Source organism: Medicago truncatula, chromosome 5 (genome assembly GCF_003473485.1).
Source record: "Medicago truncatula cultivar Jemalong A17 chromosome 5, MtrunA17r5.0-ANR, whole genome shotgun sequence".
NCBI lineage: Eukaryota > Viridiplantae > Streptophyta > Magnoliopsida > Fabales > Fabaceae > Medicago > Medicago truncatula.
This window is the reverse complement of record NC_053046.1, coordinates 23,246,850-23,267,489: the sequence shown is the minus strand read 5'-3', so window position 1 is coordinate 23,267,489 and position 20,640 is coordinate 23,246,850.

Sequence of the window (20,640 nt, the reverse complement as noted above, 5' to 3'; positions counted from 1 at the left end):
GTCACCAAAGGTTCTCCTTTGGAGACGAACTTAATTTAAACTTTATTTTAGGGAAGTAACTTGTTAATTAGGTCCATAATCATCATAAAATTAGTATTACATATCTAGAAAAACTATATTAGGAATTTGCAAGAATCCAAACCAAAAAAGTGGATTAAATTTTGGTCACCAAAGGTTCTCCTTTGGAGACGAACTTAATTTAAACTTTATTTTAGGGAAGTAACTTGTTAATTAGGTCCATAATCATCATAAAATTAGTATTACATATCTAGAAAGAACTATATTAGGAATTTGCAAGAATCCAAACCAAAAAAGTGGATTAAATTTTGGTCACCAAAGGTTCTCCTTTGGAGACGAACTTAATTTAAACTTTATTTTAGGGAAGTAACTTGTTAATTAGGTCCATAATCATCATAAAATTAGTATTACATATCTAGAAAAACTATATTAGGAATTTGGCAAGAATCCAAACCAAAAAAGTGGATTAAATTTTGGTCACCAAAGGTTCTCCTTTGGAGACGAACTTAATTTAAACTTTATTTTAGGGAAGTAACTTGTTAATTAGGTCCATAATCATCATAAAATTAGTATTACATATCTAGAAAAACTATATTAGGAATTTGGCAAGAATCCAAACCAAAAAAGATGGATTAAATTTTGGTCACCAAAGGTTCTCCTTTGGAGACGAACTTAATTTAAACTTTATTTTAGGGAAGTAACTTGTTAATTAGGTCCATAATCATCATAAAATTAGTATTACATATCTAGAAAAACTATATTAGGAATTTGGCAAGAATCCAAACCAAAAAAGATGGATTAAATTTTGGTCACCAAAGGTTCTCCTTTGGAGACGAACTTAATTTAAACTTTATTTTAGGGAAGTAACTTGTTAATTAGGTCCATAATCATCATAAAATTAGTATTACATATCTAGAAAAACTATATTAGGAATTTGGCAAGAATCCAAACCAAAAAAGATGGATTAAATTTTGGTCACCAAAGGTTCTCCTTTGGAGACGAACTTAATTTAAACTTTATTTTAGGGAAGTAACTTGTTAATTAGGTCCATAATCATCATAAAATTAGTATTACATATCTAGAAAAACTATATTAGGAATTTGCAAGAATCCAAACCAAAAAAGATGGATTAAATTTTGGTCACCAAAGGTTCTCCTTTGGAGACGAACTTAATTTAAACTTTATTTTAGGGAAGTAACTTGTTAATTAGGTCCATAATCATCATAAAATTAGTATTACATATCTAGAAGAACTATATTAGGAATTTGGCAAGAATCCAAACCAAAAAAGATGGATTAAATTTTGGTCACCAAAGGTTCCTTTGGAGACGAACTTAATTTAAACTTTATTTTAGGGAAGTAACTTGTTAATTAGGTCCATAATCATCATAAAATTAGTATTACATATCTAGAAAAACTATATTAGGAATTTGCAAGAATCCAAACCAAAAAAGTGGATTAAATTTTGGTCACCAAAGGTTCTCCTTTGGAGACGAACTTAATTTAAACTTTATTTTAGGGAAGTAACTTGTTAATTAGGTCCATAATCATCATAAAATTAGTATTACATATCTAGAAAGAACTATATTAGGAATTTGGCAAGAATCCAAACCAAAAAATGGATTAAATTTTGGTCACCAAAGGTTCTCCTTTGGAGACGAACTTAATTTAAACTTTATTTTAGGGAAGTAACTTGTTAATTAGGTCCATAATCATCATAAAATTAGTATTACATATCTAGAAAAACTATATTAGGAATTTGCAAGAATCCAAACCAAAAAAGATGGATTAAATTTTGGTCACCAAAGGTTCTCCTTTGGAGACGAACTTAATTTAAACTTTATTTTAGGGAAGTAACTTGTTAATTAGGTCCATAATCATCATAAAATTAGTATTACATATCTAGAAAGAACTATATTAGGAATTTGCAAGAATCCAAACCAAAAAAGATGGATTAAATTTTGGTCACCAAAGGTTCTCCTTTGGAGACGAACTTAATTTAAACTTTATTTTAGGGAAGTAACTTGTTAATTAGGTCCATAATCATCATAAAATTAGTATTACATATCTAGAAAAACTATATTAGGAATTTGCAAGAATCCAAACCAAAAAAGTGGATTAAATTTTGGTCACCAAAGGTTCTCCTTTGGAGACGAACTTAATTTAAACTTTATTTTAGGGAAGTAACTTGTTAATTAGGTCCATAATCATCATAAAATTAGTATTACATATCTAGAAGAACTATATTAGGAATTTGCAAGAATCCAAACCAAAAAAGTGGATTAAATTTTGGTCACCAAAGGTTCTCCTTTGGAGACGAACTTAATTTAAACTTTATTTTAGGGAAGTAACTTGTTAATTAGGTCCATAATCATCATAAAATTAGTATTACATATCTAGAAAAACTATATTAGGAATTTGCAAGAATCCAAACCAAAAAAGTGGATTAAATTTTGGTCACCAAAGGTTCTCCTTTGGAGACGAACTTAATTTAAACTTTATTTTAGGGAAGTAACTTGTTAATTAGGTCCATAATCATCATAAAATTAGTATTACATATCTAGAAAAACTATATTAGGAATTTGCAAGAATCCAAACCAAAAAAGATGGATTAAATTTTGGTCACCAAAGGTTCTCCTTTGGAGACGAACTTAATTTAAACTTTATTTTAGGGAAGTAACTTGTTAATTAGGTCCATAATCATCATAAAATTAGTATTACATATCTAGAAAAACTATATTAGGAATTTGGCAAGAATCCAAACCAAAAAAGATGGATTAAATTTTGGTCACCAAAGGTTCTCCTTTGGAGACGAACTTAATTTAAACTTTATTTTAGGGAAGTAACTTGTTAATTAGGTCCATAATCATCATAAAATTAGTATTACATATCTAGAAAAACTATATTAGGAATTTGCAAGAATCCAAACCAAAAAAGATGGATTAAATTTTGGTCACCAAAGGTTCTCTTTGGAGACGAACTTAATTTAAACTTTATTTTAGGGAAGTAACTTGTTAATTAGGTCCATAATCATCATAAAATTAGTATTACATATCTAGAAAAACTATATTAGGAATTTGCAAGAATCCAAACCAAAAAAGATGGATTAAATTTTGGTCACCAAAGGTTCTCCTTTGGAGACGAACTTAATTTAAACTTTATTTTAGGGAAGTAACTTGTTAATTAGGTCCATAATCATCATAAAATTAGTATTACATATCTAGAAGAACTATATTAGGAATTTGCAAGAATCCAAACCAAAAAAGATGGATTAAATTTTGGTCACCAAAGGTTCCTCCTTTGGAGACGAACTTAATTTAAACTTTATTTTAGGGAAGTAACTTGTTAATTAGGTCCATAATCATCATAAAATTAGTATTACATATCTAGAAAGAACTATATTAGGAATTTGGCAAGAATCCAAACCAAAAAAGTGGATTAAATTTTGGTCACCAAAGGTTCCTTTGGAGACGAACTTAATTTAAACTTTATTTTAGGGAAGTAACTTGTTAATTAGGTCCATAATCATCATAAAATTAGTATTACATATCTAGAAAGAACTATATTAGGAATTTGGCAAGAATCCAAACCAAAAAAGTTTGGATTAAATTTTGGTCACCAAAGGTTCTCCTTTGGAGACGAACTTAATTTAAACTTTATTTTAGGGAAGTAACTTGTTAATTAGGTCCATAATCATCATAAAATTAGTATTACATATCTAGAAAAACTATATTAGGAATTTGGCAAGAATCCAAACCAAAAAAGATGGATTAAATTTTGGTCACCAAAGGTTCTCCTTTGGAGACGAACTTAATTTAAACTTTATTTTAGGGAAGTAACTTGTTAATTAGGTCCATAATCATCATAAAATTAGTATTACATATCTAGAAAAACTATATTAGGAATTTGCAAGAATCCAAACCAAAAAAGATCGGATTAAATTTGGTCACCAAAGGTTCTCTTTTAGAGACGAACTTAATTTAAACTTTATTTTAGGAATAACTTGTTAATTAGGTCCATAATCATCATAAAATTAGTATTACATATCTAGAATAAACTATATTAGGAATTTGGCAGAATCCAACCAAAAAAGATGGATTAAATTTTGGTCACCAAAGGTTCTCTTTTGAGACAACTTATTTAAACTTTATTTTAGGGAAGTAACTTGTTAATTAGGTCCATAATCATCATAAATTAGTATTACATATCTAGAATAAACTATATTAGGAATTTGGCAAGAATCCAAACCAAAAAAGATCGGATTAAATTTTGGTCACCAAAGGTTCTCTTTTAAGACGAACTTATTTAAACTTTATTAGGGAAGTAACTTGTTAATTAGTCCATAATCATCATAAAATTAGTATTACATATCTAGAATAAACTATATTAGGCATTTGCAAGAATCCAAACAAAAAAGATCGGATTAAATTTTGTCACAAAGGTTCTTCCTTTAGAGACGAACTTATTTAAACTTTATTTTAGGGAAGTAACTTGTTAATTAGTCCATAATCATCATAAAATTAGTATTACATATCTAGAATAAACTATATTAGGAATTGCAGAATCCAAACCAAAAAAGATCGGATTAAATTTTGGTCACCAAAGGTTCATCTTTTAGAGACGAACTTAATTTAAACTTTATTTTAGGGAAGTAACTTGTTAATTAGGTCCATAATCATCATAAAATTAGTATTACATACTAGAAAACTATATTAGGAATTTGGCAAGAATCCAAACCAAAAAGATGGATTAAATTTGGTACCAAAGTTCTCCTTAGAGACAAACTTAATTTAAACTTTATTTTAGGGAAGTAACTTGTTAATTAGGTCCATAATCATCATAAAATTAGTATTACATATCTAGAATAAACTATATTAGGATTTGGCAAGAATCCAAACCAAAAAGGTCGGATAAATTTTGGTCACCAAAGGTTCTTCTTTGAGACGACTTAATTTCACTTTATTTTAGGGAAGTAACTTGTTAATTAGGTCCATAATCATCATAAAATTAGTATTACATATCTAGAAAGAACTATATTAGGCATTTGACAAGAATCCAAACCAAAAAAGTTTGGATTAAATTTTGGTCACCAAAGGTTCTCCTTGGAGACGAACTTAATTTAAACTTTATTTAGGGAAGTAACTTGTTAATTAGGTCCATAATCATCATAAATAGTATTACATACTAGAAAGAACTATATTAGGAATTTGCAAGAATCCAACCAAAAAAGTCGGATTAAATTTTGGTCACAAAGGTTCTTCTTGGAGACGAACTTAATTTAAACTTTATTTTAGGGAAGTAACTTGTTAATTAGGTCCATAATCATCATAAAATTAGTATTACATATCTAGAAAGAAATATTAGGAATTTGACAAGAATCCAACCAAAAAAGTTTGGATTAAATTTTGTCACAAAGGTTCTCCTTTGGAGACGAACTTATTTAAACTTTATTTTAGGGAAGTAACTTGTTAATTAGTCCATAATCATCATAAATTAGTATTACATATCTAGAATAACTATATTAGGAATTGACAAGAATCCAAACCAAAAAGTTGGATTAAATTTTGGTCACCAAAGGTTCCTCTTTTGAGACGAACTTAATTTAAACTTATATTTAGGGAAGTAACTTGTTAATTAGGTCCATAATCATCATAAAATTAGTATTACATATCTAGAATAAACTATATTAGGAATTTGGCAAGAATCCAACCAAAAAAATGGATTAATTTTGGTCACCAAAGGTTCATCTTTTAGAGACGAACTTAATTTAAACTTTATTTTAGGGAAGTAACTTGTTAATTAGGTCCATAATCATCATAAATTAGTATTACATATCTAGAATAAACTATATTAGGAATTTGCAAATCCAAACCAAAAAAGATCGGATTAAATTTTGGTCACCAAAGGTTCATCTTTTAGAGACGAACTTAATTTAAACTTTATTTTAGGGAATTAACTTGTTAATTAGGTCCATAATCATCATAAAATTAGTATTACATATCTAGAATAAATATATTAGGAATTTGGCAAGAATCCAAACCAAAAAAGATGGATTAAATTTTGGTCACAAAGGTTCTTCTTTGAGACGAACTTAATTTAAACTTTATTTTAGGGAAGTAACTTGTTAATTAGGTCCATAATCATCATAAAATTAGTATTACATATCTAGAATAAACTATATTAGGAATTTGCAAGAATCCAAACCAAAAAAGATCGGATTAAATTTTTGGTCACAAAGGTTCTTCTTTGGAGACGAACTTAATTTAAACTTTATTTTAGGGAAGTAACTTGTTAATTAGGTCCATAATCATCATAAATTAGTATTACATATCTAGAATAAACTATATTAGGAATTTGGCAAGAATCCAAACCAAAAAAGTCGGATTAAATTTTGGTCACCAAAGGTTCCTTCTTTGGAGACGAACTTAATTTAAACTTTATTTTAGGGAAGTAACTTGTTAATTAGGTCCATAATCATCATAAAATTAGTATTACATATCTAGAATAAACTATATTAGGAATTTGGCAAGAATCCAAACCAAAAAAGTTTGGATTAAATTTGGTCACCAAGGTTCTCTTTGGAGACGAACTTAATTTAAACTTTATTTTAGGGAAGTAACTTGTTAATTAGGTCCATAATATCATAAAATTAGTATTACATATCTAGAATAAACTATATTAGGATTTGGCAAGAATCCAAACCAAAAAGATCGGATTAAATTTGGTCACCAAGGTTCTCTTTTAGAGACGAACTTAATTTAAACTTTATTTTAGGGAAGTCTTGTTAATTAGGTCCATAATCATCATAAAATTAGTATTACATATCTAGAATAAACTATATTAGGAATTTGGAAGAATCCAAACCAAAAAAGATCGGATTAAATTTTGGTCACAAAGGTTCTTCTTTTAGAGACGAACTTAATTTAACTTTATTTTAGGGAAGTAACTTGTTAATTAGGTCCATAATCAATAAAATTAGTATTACATATCTAGAATGAACTATATTAGGCATTTGCAAGAATCCAAACCAAAAAAGTTTGGATTAAATTTTGGTCACCAAAGAGACGAACTTAATTTAAACTTTATTTTAGGGAAGTAACTTGTTAATTAGGTCCATAATCATCATAAAATTAGTATTACATACTAGAAAAACTATATTAGGAATTTGGCAAGATCCAACCAAAAAAGTTGGATTAAATTTGGTCACCAAAGGTTCTCTTGGAGACGAACTTAATTTAAACTTTATTTTAGGGAAGTAACTTGTTAATTAGGTCCATAATATCATAAAATTAGTATTACATATCTAGAAAAACTATATTAGGAATTTGCAAGAATCCAAACCAAAAAAGTTGGATTAAATTTTGGTCACCAAAGGTTCTCCTTTGGAGACGAACTTATTTAAACTTATTTTAGGGAAGTAACTTGTTAATTAGGTCATAATCATCATAAATTAGTATTACATATCTAGAATAAACTATATTAGGAATTTGGCAAGAATCCAAACCAAAAAAGATCGGATTAAATTTTGGTCACAAAGGTTCTCTTTTGAGACAACTTATTTAACTTTATTTTAGGGAAGTAACTTGTTAATTAGGTCATAATCATCATAAAATTAGTATTACATATCTAGAATAAACTATATTAGGATTTGCAAGAATCCAACCAAAAAGATGGATTAAATTTTGGTCACCAAAGGTTCTTCTTTGGAGACAACTTAATTTAAACTTTATTTTAGGGAAGTAACTTGTTAATTAGGTCCATAATCATCATAAATTAGTATTACATATCTAGAAAAACTATTAGGAATTTGCAAGAATCCAAACCAAAAAGATGGATTAAATTTTGGTCACAAGGTTCTTCCTTGGAGACGAACTTAATTTAAACTTTATTTTAGGGAAGTAACTTGTTAATTAGGTCCATAATCATCATAAAATTAGTATTACATATCTAGAAAGAACTATATTAGGAATTTGCAAGAATCCAAACAAAAAGTTTGGATTAATTTTGGTCACCAAAGGTTCTCCTTTGGAGACGAACTAATTTAAACTTTATTTTAGGGAAGTAATTTGTTAATTAGGTCCATAATCAATAAAATTAGTATTACATATCTAGAATAACTATATTAGGAATTTGGCAAGAATCCAAACCAAAAAAGTTGGATTAAATTTTGGTCACCAAGGTTCTTCTTTTTTAGACGAACTTTATTTAAACTTTATTTTAGGGAAGTAACTTGTTAATTAGGTCCATAATCATCATAAAATTAGTATTACATATCTAGAAGAAATATATTAGGAATTTGACAAGAATCCAAACCAAAAAGTTTGGATTAAATTTTGGTCACAAAGGTTCTCTTTTGGAGACGAACTTATTTAACTTTATTTTAGGGAAGTAACTTGTTAATTAGGTCCATAATCATCATAAAATTAGTATACATATCTAGAAAACTATATTAGGATTTGGCAAGAATCCAAACCAAAAAAGATTCGGATTAAATTTTGTCACAAAGGTTCTTCTTTTGAGACGAACTTAATTAACTTTATTTTAGGGAAGTAACTTGTTAATTAGGTCCATAATCATCATAAAATTAGTATTACATATTAGAATAAACTATATAGGAATTTGGCAAGAATCCAAACAAAAAGATCGGATTAAATTTTGGTCACCAAGGTTCTTCTTTTAGAGACGAACTTAATTTAAACTTTATTTTAGGGAAGTAACTTGTTAATTAGGTCCATAATCATCATAAAATTAGTATTACATATCTAGAATAAACTATATTAGGAATTTGACAAGAATCCAAACCAAAAAAAGATCGAATTAAATTTTGGTCACCAAAGGTTCTCCTTTGGAGACGAACTTAATTTAAACTTTATTTTAGGGAAGTAACTTGTTAATTAGGTCCATAATCATCATAAAATTAGTATTACATATCTAGAATAAACTATATTAGGAATTTGGCAAGAATCCAAGCCAAAAAAGGTAGGATTAAATTTTGGTCACCAAAGGTTCCTCCTTTGGAGACGAACTTATTTAAACTTTATTTAGGGAAGTAACTTGTTAATTAGGTCCATAATCATCATAAAATTAGTATTACATAACTAGAAAGAAACTATATTAGGAATTTGACAAGATCAAACCAAAAAGTTTGGATTAATTTTGGTCACCAAAGTTTCTTTTGGAGACGAACTTAATTTAAACTTTATTTTAGGGAAGTAACTTGTTAATTAGGTCTATAATCATCATAAAATTAGTATTACATAACTAGAATAAACTATATTAGGAATTGGCAAGAATCCAAGCCAAAAAAGGTAGGATAAATTTTGGTCACCAAAGGTTCTCCTTTGAGACGAACTTAATTTAACTTTATTTTAGGGGAGTAACTTGTTAATTAGGTCCATAATCATCATAAAATTAGTATTACATATCTAGAAAGAATATATTAGGAATTTGCAGAATCCAAACCAAAAAAGTTGGATAATTTTGGTCACAAAGGTTCTTCTTTTAGAGAAACTTAATTTAACTTTATTTTAGGGAAGTAACTTGTTAATTAGGTCCATAATCATCATAAAATTAGTATTACATATCTAGAAGAAACTATATTAGGAATTTGGCAAGAATCCAAACCAAAAAAATTCGGATTAAATTTTGGTCACCAAAGGTTCTCTTTTGGAGACAACTTAATTTAAACTTTATTTTAGGGAAGTAACTTGTTAATTAGGTCCATAATCATCATAAAATTAGTATTACATATCTAGAATAAACTATATTAGGAATTTGCAAGAATCCAACCAAAAAAAGTGGATTAAATTTTGGTCACCAAGGTTCTCTTTGGAGACGAACTTAATTTAAACTTTATTTTAGGGAAGTAACTTGTTAATTAGGTCCATAATATCATAAAATTAGTATTACATATCTAGAATAAACTATATTACTATATTAGGAATTTGACAAGAATCCAAACCAAAAAAGTTTGGATTAAATTTTGGTCACCAAAGGTTCCTCCTTTGGAGACGAACTTAATTTAAACTTTATTTTAGGGAAGTAACTTGTTAATTAGGTCCATAATCATCATAAAATTAGTATTACATATCTAGAAAAACTATATTAGGAATTTGGACAAGAATCCAAACCAAAAAGTTTGGATTAAATTTTGGTCACAAAGGTTCTCTTTGGAGACGAACTTAATTTAAACTTTATTTTAGGGAAGTAACTTGTTAATTAGGTCCATAATCATCAAAAATTAGTATTACATATTAGAAAGAACTATATTAGGAATTTGACAAGAATCCAAACCAAAAAAAGGTAGAATAATATTTGGTCACCAAAGGTTCCTCCTTTGGTGACGAACTTAATTTAAACTTTATTTTAGGAAGTAACTTGTTAATTAGGTCCATAATCATCATAAAATTAGTATTACATATAGAAAAACTATATTAGGAATTTGCAAGAATCCAACCAAAAAATTGGGATTAAATTTGTCACCAAAGGTTCTCTTTGGAGAACGAACTAATTTAAACTTTATTTTAGGGAAGTAATTTGTTAATTAGGTCCATAATCATCATCAAAATTAGTATTACATATTAGAAAAACTATATTAGGAATTTGCAAGAATCCAACCAAAAAGATCGGATTAAATTTTGGTCACCTCCTTTGGAGACGAACTTAATTTAAACTTTATTTTAGGGAAGTAACTTGTTAATTAGGTCCATATCATCATAAAATTAGTATTACTAAATCTAGAGAAACTATATTAGGCATTTGGCAAGAATCCAAACCAAAAAAGTGGATTAAATTTTGGTCACCAAAGGTTCTCCTTTGGAGACGAACTTAATTTAAACTTTATTTTAGGGAAGTAACTTGTTAATTAGGTCCATAATCATCATAAAATTAGTATTACATATCTAGAAAAACTATATTAGGAATTTGCAAGAATCCAAACCAAAAAAGATGGATTAAATTTTGGTCACCAAAGGTTCCTCCTTTGGAGACGAACTTAATTTAAACTTTATTTTAGGGAAGTAACTTGTTAATTAGGTCCATAATCATCATAAAATTAGTATTACATATCTAAAGAACTATATTAGGAATTTGCAAGAATCCAAACCAAAAAATGGATTAAATTTTGGTCACCAAAGGTTCTCCTTTGGAGACGAACTTAATTTAAACTTTATTTTAGGGAAGTAACTTGTTAATTAGGTCCATAATCATCATAAAATTAGTATTACATATCTAGAAAAACTATATTAGGAATTTGCAAGAATCCAAACCAAAAAAGTGGATTAAATTTTGGTCACCAAAGGTTCTCCTTTGGAGACGAACTTAATTTAAACTTTATTTTAGGGAAGTAACTTGTTAATTAGGTCCATAATCATCATAAAATTAGTATTACATATCTAGAAAAACTATATTAGGAATTTGGCAAGAATCCAAACCAAAAAAGATGGATTAAATTTTGGTCACCAAAGGTTCTCCTTTGGAGACGAACTTAATTTAAACTTTATTTTAGGGAAGTAACTTGTTAATTAGGTCCATAATCATCATAAAATTAGTATTACATATCTAGAAAAAACTATATTAGGAATTTGGCAAGAATCCAAACCAAAAAAGTGGATTAAATTTTGGTCACCAAAGGTTCTCCTTTGGAGACGAACTTAATTTAAACTTTATTTTAGGGAAGTAACTTGTTAATTAGGTCCATAATCATCATAAAATTAGTATTACATATCTAGAAAGAACTATATTAGGAATTTGCAAGAATCCAAACCAAAAAAGTGGATTAAATTTTGGTCACCAAAGGTTCTCCTTTGGAGACGAACTTAATTTAAACTTTATTTTAGGGAAGTAACTTGTTAATTAGGTCCATAATCATCATAAAATTAGTATTACATATCTAGAAAGAACTATATTAGGAATTTGCAAGAATCCAAACCAAAAAAGTGGATTAAATTTTGGTCACCAAAGGTTCTCCTTTGGAGACGAACTTAATTTAAACTTTATTTTAGGGAAGTAACTTGTTAATTAGGTCCATAATCATCATAAAATTAGTATTACATATCTAGAAAAACTATATTAGGAATTTGGCAAGAATCCAAACCAAAAAAGTGGATTAAATTTTGGTCACCAAAGGTTCTCTTTTGGAGACGAACTTAATTTAAACTTTATTTTAGGGAAGTAACTTGTTAATTAGGTCCATAATCATCATAAAATTAGTATTACATATCTAGAAAAAACTATATTAGGAATTTGCAAGAATCCAAACCAAAAAAGATCGGATTAAATTTTGGGTCACCAAGGTTCTTCTTTGGAGACGAACTTAATTTAAACTTTATTTTAGGGGAAGTAACTTGTTAATTAGGTCCATAATCATCATAAATTAGTATTACATAACTAGAAAGAATATATTAGGAATTTGACCAAGAATCCAAACCAAAAAAGTTTGGATTAATTTTGGTCACCAAAGGTTCTCCTTTGGAGACGAACTTAATTTAAACTTTATTTTAGGGAAGTAACTTGTTAATTAGGTCCATAATCATCATAAAATAGTATTACATATCTAGAAAGAACTATATTAGGAATTTGGCAAGAATCCAAGCAAAAAAGGTAGGATAAATTTTGGTCACCAAGGTTCCTCCTTTGGAGAGAACTTAATTTAAACTTTATTTTAGGGAAGTAACTTGTTAATTAGGTCCATAATCATCATAAAATTAGTATTACATATCAATAGAATGAATGATATTAGGAATTTGGACAAGAATCCAAACCAAAAAAGTTCGGATTAAATTTTGGTCACCAAAGGTTCTTCTTTTAGAGACGAACTTAATTTAAACTTTATTTTAGGGAAGTAACTTGTTAATTAGGTCCATAATCATCATAAAATTAGTATTACATATCTAGAATAACTATATTAGGAATTTGGCAAGAATCCAAAAAAAAGTCGGATTAATTTTGGTCACCAAAGGTTCTCCTTGGAGACAACTTAATTTAAACTTTATTTTAGGGAAGTAACTTGTTAATTAGGTCATAATCATCATAAATTAGTATTACATAACTAGAAAACTATATTAGGAATTTGCAAGAATCCAACCAAAAAGTTTGGATAAATTTTGGTCACCAAAGTTCTCCTATTGGAGACGAACTTAATTTAAACTTTATTTAGGGAAGTAACTTGTTAATTAGGTCCATAATCATCATAAAATTAGTATTACATTCTAGAAAGAACTATATTAGGATTTGACAAGAATCCAAACCAAAAAAGTTTGGATTAAATTTTGGTCACCAAAGGTTTCTCCTTTGGAGACGAACTTAATTTAAACTTTATTTTAGGGAAGTAACTTGTTAATTAGGTCCATAATCATCATAAAATTAGTATTACATATCTAGAATAAACTATAATAGGAATTTGGCAAGAATCCAAACCAAAAAAGATTTGGATTAAATTTTGGTCACCAAAGGCCTCCTTTGGAGACGAACTTAATTTAAACTTTATTTAGGGAAGTAACTTGTTATTAGGTCCATAATCATATAAATTAGTATTACATATTAGAATAAACTATATTAGGAATTTGGCAAGAATCCAAACCAAAAAGATCGGATTAAATTTTGGTCACCAAAGGTTCTCTTTTGGAGACGAACTTAATTTAAACTTTATTTTAGGGAAGTAATTTGTTAATTAGGTCCATAATCATCATAAAATTAGTATTACATAACTAGAATGAACTATATTAGGAATTTGACAAGAATCCAAACCAAAAAAGTTTGGATTAAATTTTGGTCCAAAGGTTCTCCTTTGGAGACGAACTTAATTTAAACTTATTTTAGGGAAGTAATTTGTTAATTAGGTCATAATCATCATAAAATTAGTATTCATAACTAGAAAGAACTATATTAGGCATTTGACAAGAATCCAAACCAAAAAAAGGTAGAATAATATTTGGTCACCAAAGGTTCCTCCTTTGGAGACGAACTTAATTTAAACTTTATTTTAGGGAAGTACTTGTTAATTAGGTCCATAATCATCATAAAATTAGTATTACATATCTAGAAAGAACTATATTAGGAATTTGACAAGAATCCAAACCCAAAAAGTAGAATAATATTTGGTCACCAAAGGTTCCTCCTTTGGAGACGAACTTAATTTAAACTTTATTTTAGGGAAGTAACTTGTTAATTAGGTCCATAATCATATAAAATAGTATTACATATCTAGAAAAAACTATATTAGGATTTGGCAAGAATCCAAACCAAAAAAGATGGATTAAATTTTGGTCACCAAAGGTTCTCCTTTGGAGACGAACTTAATTAAACTTTATTTTAGGGAAGTAACTTGTTAATTAGGTCATAATCATCATAAAATTAGTATTACATATCTAGAAAGAACTATATTAGGAATTTGGCAAGAATCCAACCAAAAAAGTTGGATTAAATTTTGGTCACCAAAGGTTCTTCTTTTGAGACGAACTTAATTTAAATTTATTTTAGGGAAGTAACTTGTTAATTAGGTCCATAATCATCATAAAATTAGTATTACATATCTTTAGGAATTTGACAAGAATCCAAACCAAAAAAGTTGGATTAAATTTTGGTCACCAAAGGTTTCCCTTTGGTGACAAACTTAATTTAAACTTTATTTTAGGGAAGTAACTTGTTAATTAGGTCCATAATCATCATAAAATTAGTATTACATATCTAGAATAAACTATATTAGAATTTGGCAAGAATCCAAGCCAAAAAAGGTAGGATAAATTTTGGTCACCAAAGGTTCTCTTGGAGACGAACTTAATTTAAACTTTATTTTAGGGAAGTAACTTGTTATTAGGTCCATAATCATCATAAATTAGTATTACATATCTAGAAAAACTATATTAGGATTTAGCAAGAATCCAAGCCAAAAAAGTTGGATTAAATTTTGGTCACCAAAGGTTTCTCTTTTGGAGACGAACTTAATTTAAACTTTATTTAGGGAAGTAACTTGTTAATTAGGTCCATAACCATCATAAAATTAGTATTACATACTAGAATAAACTATATTAGGAATTGCAAGAATCCAAACCAAAAAAGATGGATTAAATTTTGGTCACCAAAGGTTCTCTTTGAGACGAACTTAATTTAAACTTTATTTTAGGGAAGTAACTTGTTAATTAGGTCCATAATCATCATAAAATTAGTATTACATATCTAGAAAAACTATATTAGGAATTTGGCAAGAATCCAAACCAAAAAAGATCGATTAAATTTTGGTCACCAAAGGTTCTTCTTTTGAGACGAACTTAATTTAAACTTTATTTTAGGGAAGTAACTTGTTAATTAGGTCCATAATCATCATAAAATTAGTATTACATATTAGAATAACTATATTAGGAATTTGACAAGAATCCAAACCAAAAAGTTGGATTAAATTTTGGTCACAAAGGTTCTCCTTTGGAGACGAACTTAATTTAAACTTTATTTTAGGGAAGTAACTTGTTAATTAGGTCCATAATCATCATAAAATTAGTATTACATATCTAGAATAAACTATATTAGGAATTTGGCAAGAATCCAAACCAAAAAAGTCGGATTAAATTTTGGTCACCAAAGGTTCCTTCTTTGGAGACGAACTTAATTTAAACTTTATTTTAGGGAAGTAACTTGTTAATTAGGTCCATAATCATCATAAATTAGTATTACATATCTAGAAAAAACTATATTAGGAATTGGCAAGAATCCAAACCAAAAAAGTGGATAAATTTTGGTCACCAAAGGTTCTCCTTTGGAGACGAACTTAATTTAAACTTATTTTAGGGAGTAACTTGTTAATTAGGTCCATAATCATCATAAAATTAGTATTACATATTAGAAAGAACTATATTAGGCATTTGGCAAGAATCCAACCAAAAAAGTATGGATTAATTTTGGTCACCAAAGGTTCCTTTTGAGACGAACTTAATTTAAACTTTTATTAGGGAAGTAACTTGTTTAATTAGGTCCATAATCATCATAAAATTAGTATTACATATCTAGAAAAATATATTAGGAATTTGGCAAGAATCCAAACCAAAAAATCGGATTAAATTTGGTCACCAAAGGTTCTCTTTGAGACGAACTTAATTTAAACTTTATTTTAGGGAGTAACTTGTTAATTAGGTCCATAATCATCATAAAATTAGTATTACATATTAGAATAAACTATATTAGGAATTTGGCAAGAATCCAAACCAAAAAGATGGATTAAATTTTGGTCACCAAAGGTTCCTCCTTGAGACGAACTTAATTTAAACTTTATTTTAGGGAAGTAACTTGTTAATTAGGTCCATAATCATCATAAAATTAGTATTACATATCTAGAAAAAATATATTAGGAATTTGCAAGAATCCAAACCAAAAAAGATCGATTAAATTTTGGTCACCAAGGTTCTTCTTTAGAGACGAACTTAATTTAAACTTTATTTAGGGAAGTAACTTGTTAATTAGGTCCATAATCATCATAAAATTAGTATTACATATCTAGAATAAACTATATTAGGAATTTGGCAAGAATCCAAACAAAAAAGTGGATTAAATTTTGGTCACCAAAGGTTCCTTTTGAGACGAACTTAATTTAAACTTTATTTTAGGGAAGTAATTTGTTAATTAGGTCATAATCATCATAAAATTAGTATTACATATCTAGAATAAACTATATTAGGAATTTGGCAAGAATCCAAACCAAAAAAGATGGATAAATTTTGGTCACAAAGGTTCTTCTTTGGAGACGAACTTAATTTAAACTTTATTTTAGGGAAGTAACTTGTTAATTAGGTCCATAATCATCATAAATTAGTATTACATACTAGAAGAATATATTAGGAATTTGACAAGAATCCAAACAAAAAAGTTGGATTAAATTTTGGTCACCAAAGGTTCTCCTTTGAGACGAACTTAATTTAAACTTTATTTTAGGGAAGTAACTTGTTAATTAGGTCCATAATCATCATAAAATTAGTATTACATATCTAGAAAGAACTATATTAGGGATTGGCAAGAATCCAACCAAAAGATGGATTAAATTTTGGTCACCAAGGTTCTCTTTTAGAGACGAACTTAATTTAAACTTTATTTAGGGAAGTAACTTGTTAATTAGGTCCATAATCATCATAAAATTAGTATTACATATCTAGAATAAACTATATTAGGAATTTGGCAAGAATCCAAACCAAAAAAAGTCGGATAAATTTTGGTCACCAAAGGTTCTTCTTTGGAGACGAACTTAATTTAAACTTTATTTTAGGGAAGTAATTTGTTAATTAGGTCCATAATCATCATAAAATTAGTATTACATAACTAGAATAAATATATTAGGAATTTGGCAAGAATCCAAACCAAAAAGTTTGGATTAAATTTTGGTCACAAAGGTTCTTCCTTTGGAGACGAACTTATTTAAACTTTATTTTAGGGAAGTAACTTGTTAATTAGGTCCATAATCATCATAAATTAGTATTACATAACTAGAATGAACTATATTAGGATTTTGCAAGAATCACAAACCAAAAAAGGTTGGATAAATTTTGGTCACAAAGGTTCCTCCTTTGGAGACGAACTTAATTTAAACTTTATTTTAGGGAAGTAACTTGTTAATTAGGTCCATAATCATCATAAAATAGTATTACATAACTAGAAAGAACTATATTAGGAATTTGACAAGAATCCAGCCAAAAAAGGTGGATAAATTTTGGTCACCAAAGGTTCCTCCTTTGGAGACGAACTTAATTTAAACTTTATTTTAGGGAAGTAACTTGTTAATTAGGTCCATAATCATCATAAAATTAGTATTACATATTAGAAGAATATATTAGGAATTTTGACAAGAATCCAACCAAAAAAGTTTGGATTAAATTTTGGTCACCAAGGTTCTCTTTGGAGACGAACTTAATTAAACTTTATTTTAGGGAAGTAACTTGTTAATTTGGTCTAATCATCATAAAATTAGTATTACATATCTAGAATGAAATATATTAGGAATTTGACAAGAATCCAACCAAAAAGTGGATAAATTTTGGTCACCAAAGGTTCTCTTTGAGACGAACTTTATTTAAACTTTATTTTAGGGAAGTAATTGTTAATTAGGTCCATAATCATCATAAATTAGTATTACATATCTAGAATAAACTATATTAGGAATTTGGCAAGAATCCAAACCAAAAAAGTCGGATTAAATTTTGGTCACCAAAGGTTCTCTTTGGAGACGAACTTAATTTAACTTTATTTTAGGGAAGTAACTTGTTAATTAGGTCCATAATCATCATAAATTAGTATTACATATCTAGAATAAATATATTAGGATTTGGCAAGAATCCAAACCAAAAAAGTGGATTAATTTTGGTCACCAAAGGTTCTCTTTGAGACGAACTTAATTTAAACTTTATTTTAGGGAAGTAACTTGTTAATTAGGTCCATAATCATCATAAAATTAGTATTACATATCTAGAATAAACTATATTAGGAATTTGGCAAGAATCCAAACAAAAAAGATCGGATTAATTTTGGTCACCAAAGGTTCCTTCTTTGGAGACGAACTTAATTTAAACTTTATTTTAGGGAAGTAACTTGTTAATTAGGTCCATAATCATCATAAATTAGTATTACATACTAGAATGAACTATATTAGGAATTTAGCAAGAATCCAACCAAAAAGTGGATTAAATTTGGTCACCAAAGGTTCTCCTTGGAGACGAACTTAATTTAAACTTTATTTTAGGGAAGTAACTTGTTAATTAGGTCCATAATCATCATAAAATTAGTATTACATAACTAGAATGAACTATATTAGGAATTTGGCAAGAATCCAAACCAAAAAAGTTGGATTAAATTTTGGTCACAAAGGTTCCTCCTTTGGAGACGAACTTAATTTAAACTTTATTTTAGGGAAGTAACTTGTTAATTAGGTCCATAATCATCATAAAATTAGTATTACATATCTAAAAGAATATATTAGGAATTTGACAAGAATCCAAACAAAAAAGTTTGGATTAAATTTTGGTCACCAAAGGTTCTCCTTTGGAGACGAACTTAATTTAAACTTTATTTTAGGGAAGTAATTTGTTAATTAGGTCATAATCATCATAAAATTAGTATTACATATCTAGAATAACTATATTAGGAATTTGGCAAGAATCCAACCAAAAAGTGGATTAAATTTTGGTCACCAAAGGTTCTCCTTTGGAGACGAACTTAATTTAAACTTTATTTTAGGGAAGTAATTTGTTAATTAGGTCATAATCATCATAAAATTAGTATTACATATCTAGAAAGAACTATATTAGGAATTTGCAAGAATCCAAACCAAAAAGTTGGATTAAATTTTGGTCACCAAAGGTTCTCTTTTGAGACGAACTTAATTTAAACTTTATTTTAGGGAAGTAACTTGTTAATTAGGTCCATAATCATCATAAAATTAGTATTACATATCTAGAATAAACTATATTAGGAATTAGGCAAGAATCCAAACCAAAAAAGTTTGGATTAAATTTTGGTCACCAAAGGTTCTCCTTTGGAGACGAACTTAATTTAAACTTTATTTTAGGGAAGTAACTTGTTAATTAGGTCCATAATCATCATAAAATTAGTATTACATATCTAGAAAGAACTATATTAGGAATTTGACAAGAATCCAAACCAAAAAAGTTTGGATTAAATTTTGGTCACCAAAGGTTCTCCTTTGGAGACGAACTTAATTTAAACTTTATTTTAGGGAAGTAACTTGTTAATTAGGTCCATAATCATCATAAAATTAGTATTACATATCTAGAAAGAACTATATTAGGATTTGCAAGAATCCAAACCAAAAAAGTTGGATTAAATTTTGGTCACCAAAGGTTCTCCTTTGGAGACGAACTTAATTTAAACTTTATTTTAGGGAAGTAACTTGTTAATTAGGTCCATAATCATCATAAATTAGTATTACATATCTAGAAAGAACTATATTAGGAATTTGCAAGAATCCAAACCAAAAAAGTTGGATTAAATTTTGGTCACCAAAGGTTCCTCCTTTGGAGACGAACTTAATTTAAACTTTATTTTAGGGAAGTAACTTGTTAATTAGGTCCATAATCATCATAAAATTAGTATTACATAACTAGAAGAACTATATTAGGAATTTGGCAAGAATCCAAACCAAAAAAGGTAGGATAAATTTTGGTCACCAAAGGTTCTCCTTTGGAGACGAACTTAATTTAAACTTTATTTTAGGGAAGTAACTTGTTAATTAGGTCCATAATCATCATAAAATTAGTATTACATATCTAGAAAGAACTATATTAGGAATTTGCAAGAATCCAAACCAAAAAAGTTTGGATTAAATTTTGGTCACAAAGGTTCTCCTTTGGAGACGAACTTAATTTAAACTTTATTTTAGGGAAGTAACTTGTTAATTAGGTCCATAATCATCATAAAATTAGTATTACATATCTAGAAAGAACTATATTAGGAATTTGGCAAGAATCCAACCAAAAAAGATCGATTTAAATTTTGGTCACCAAAGGTTCTTCTTTTGGAGACGAACTTATTTAAACTTTATTTTAGGGAAGTAACTTGTTAATTAGGTCCATAATCATCATAAAATTAGTATTACATACTAGAAAGAACTATATTAGGAATTTGACAAGAATCC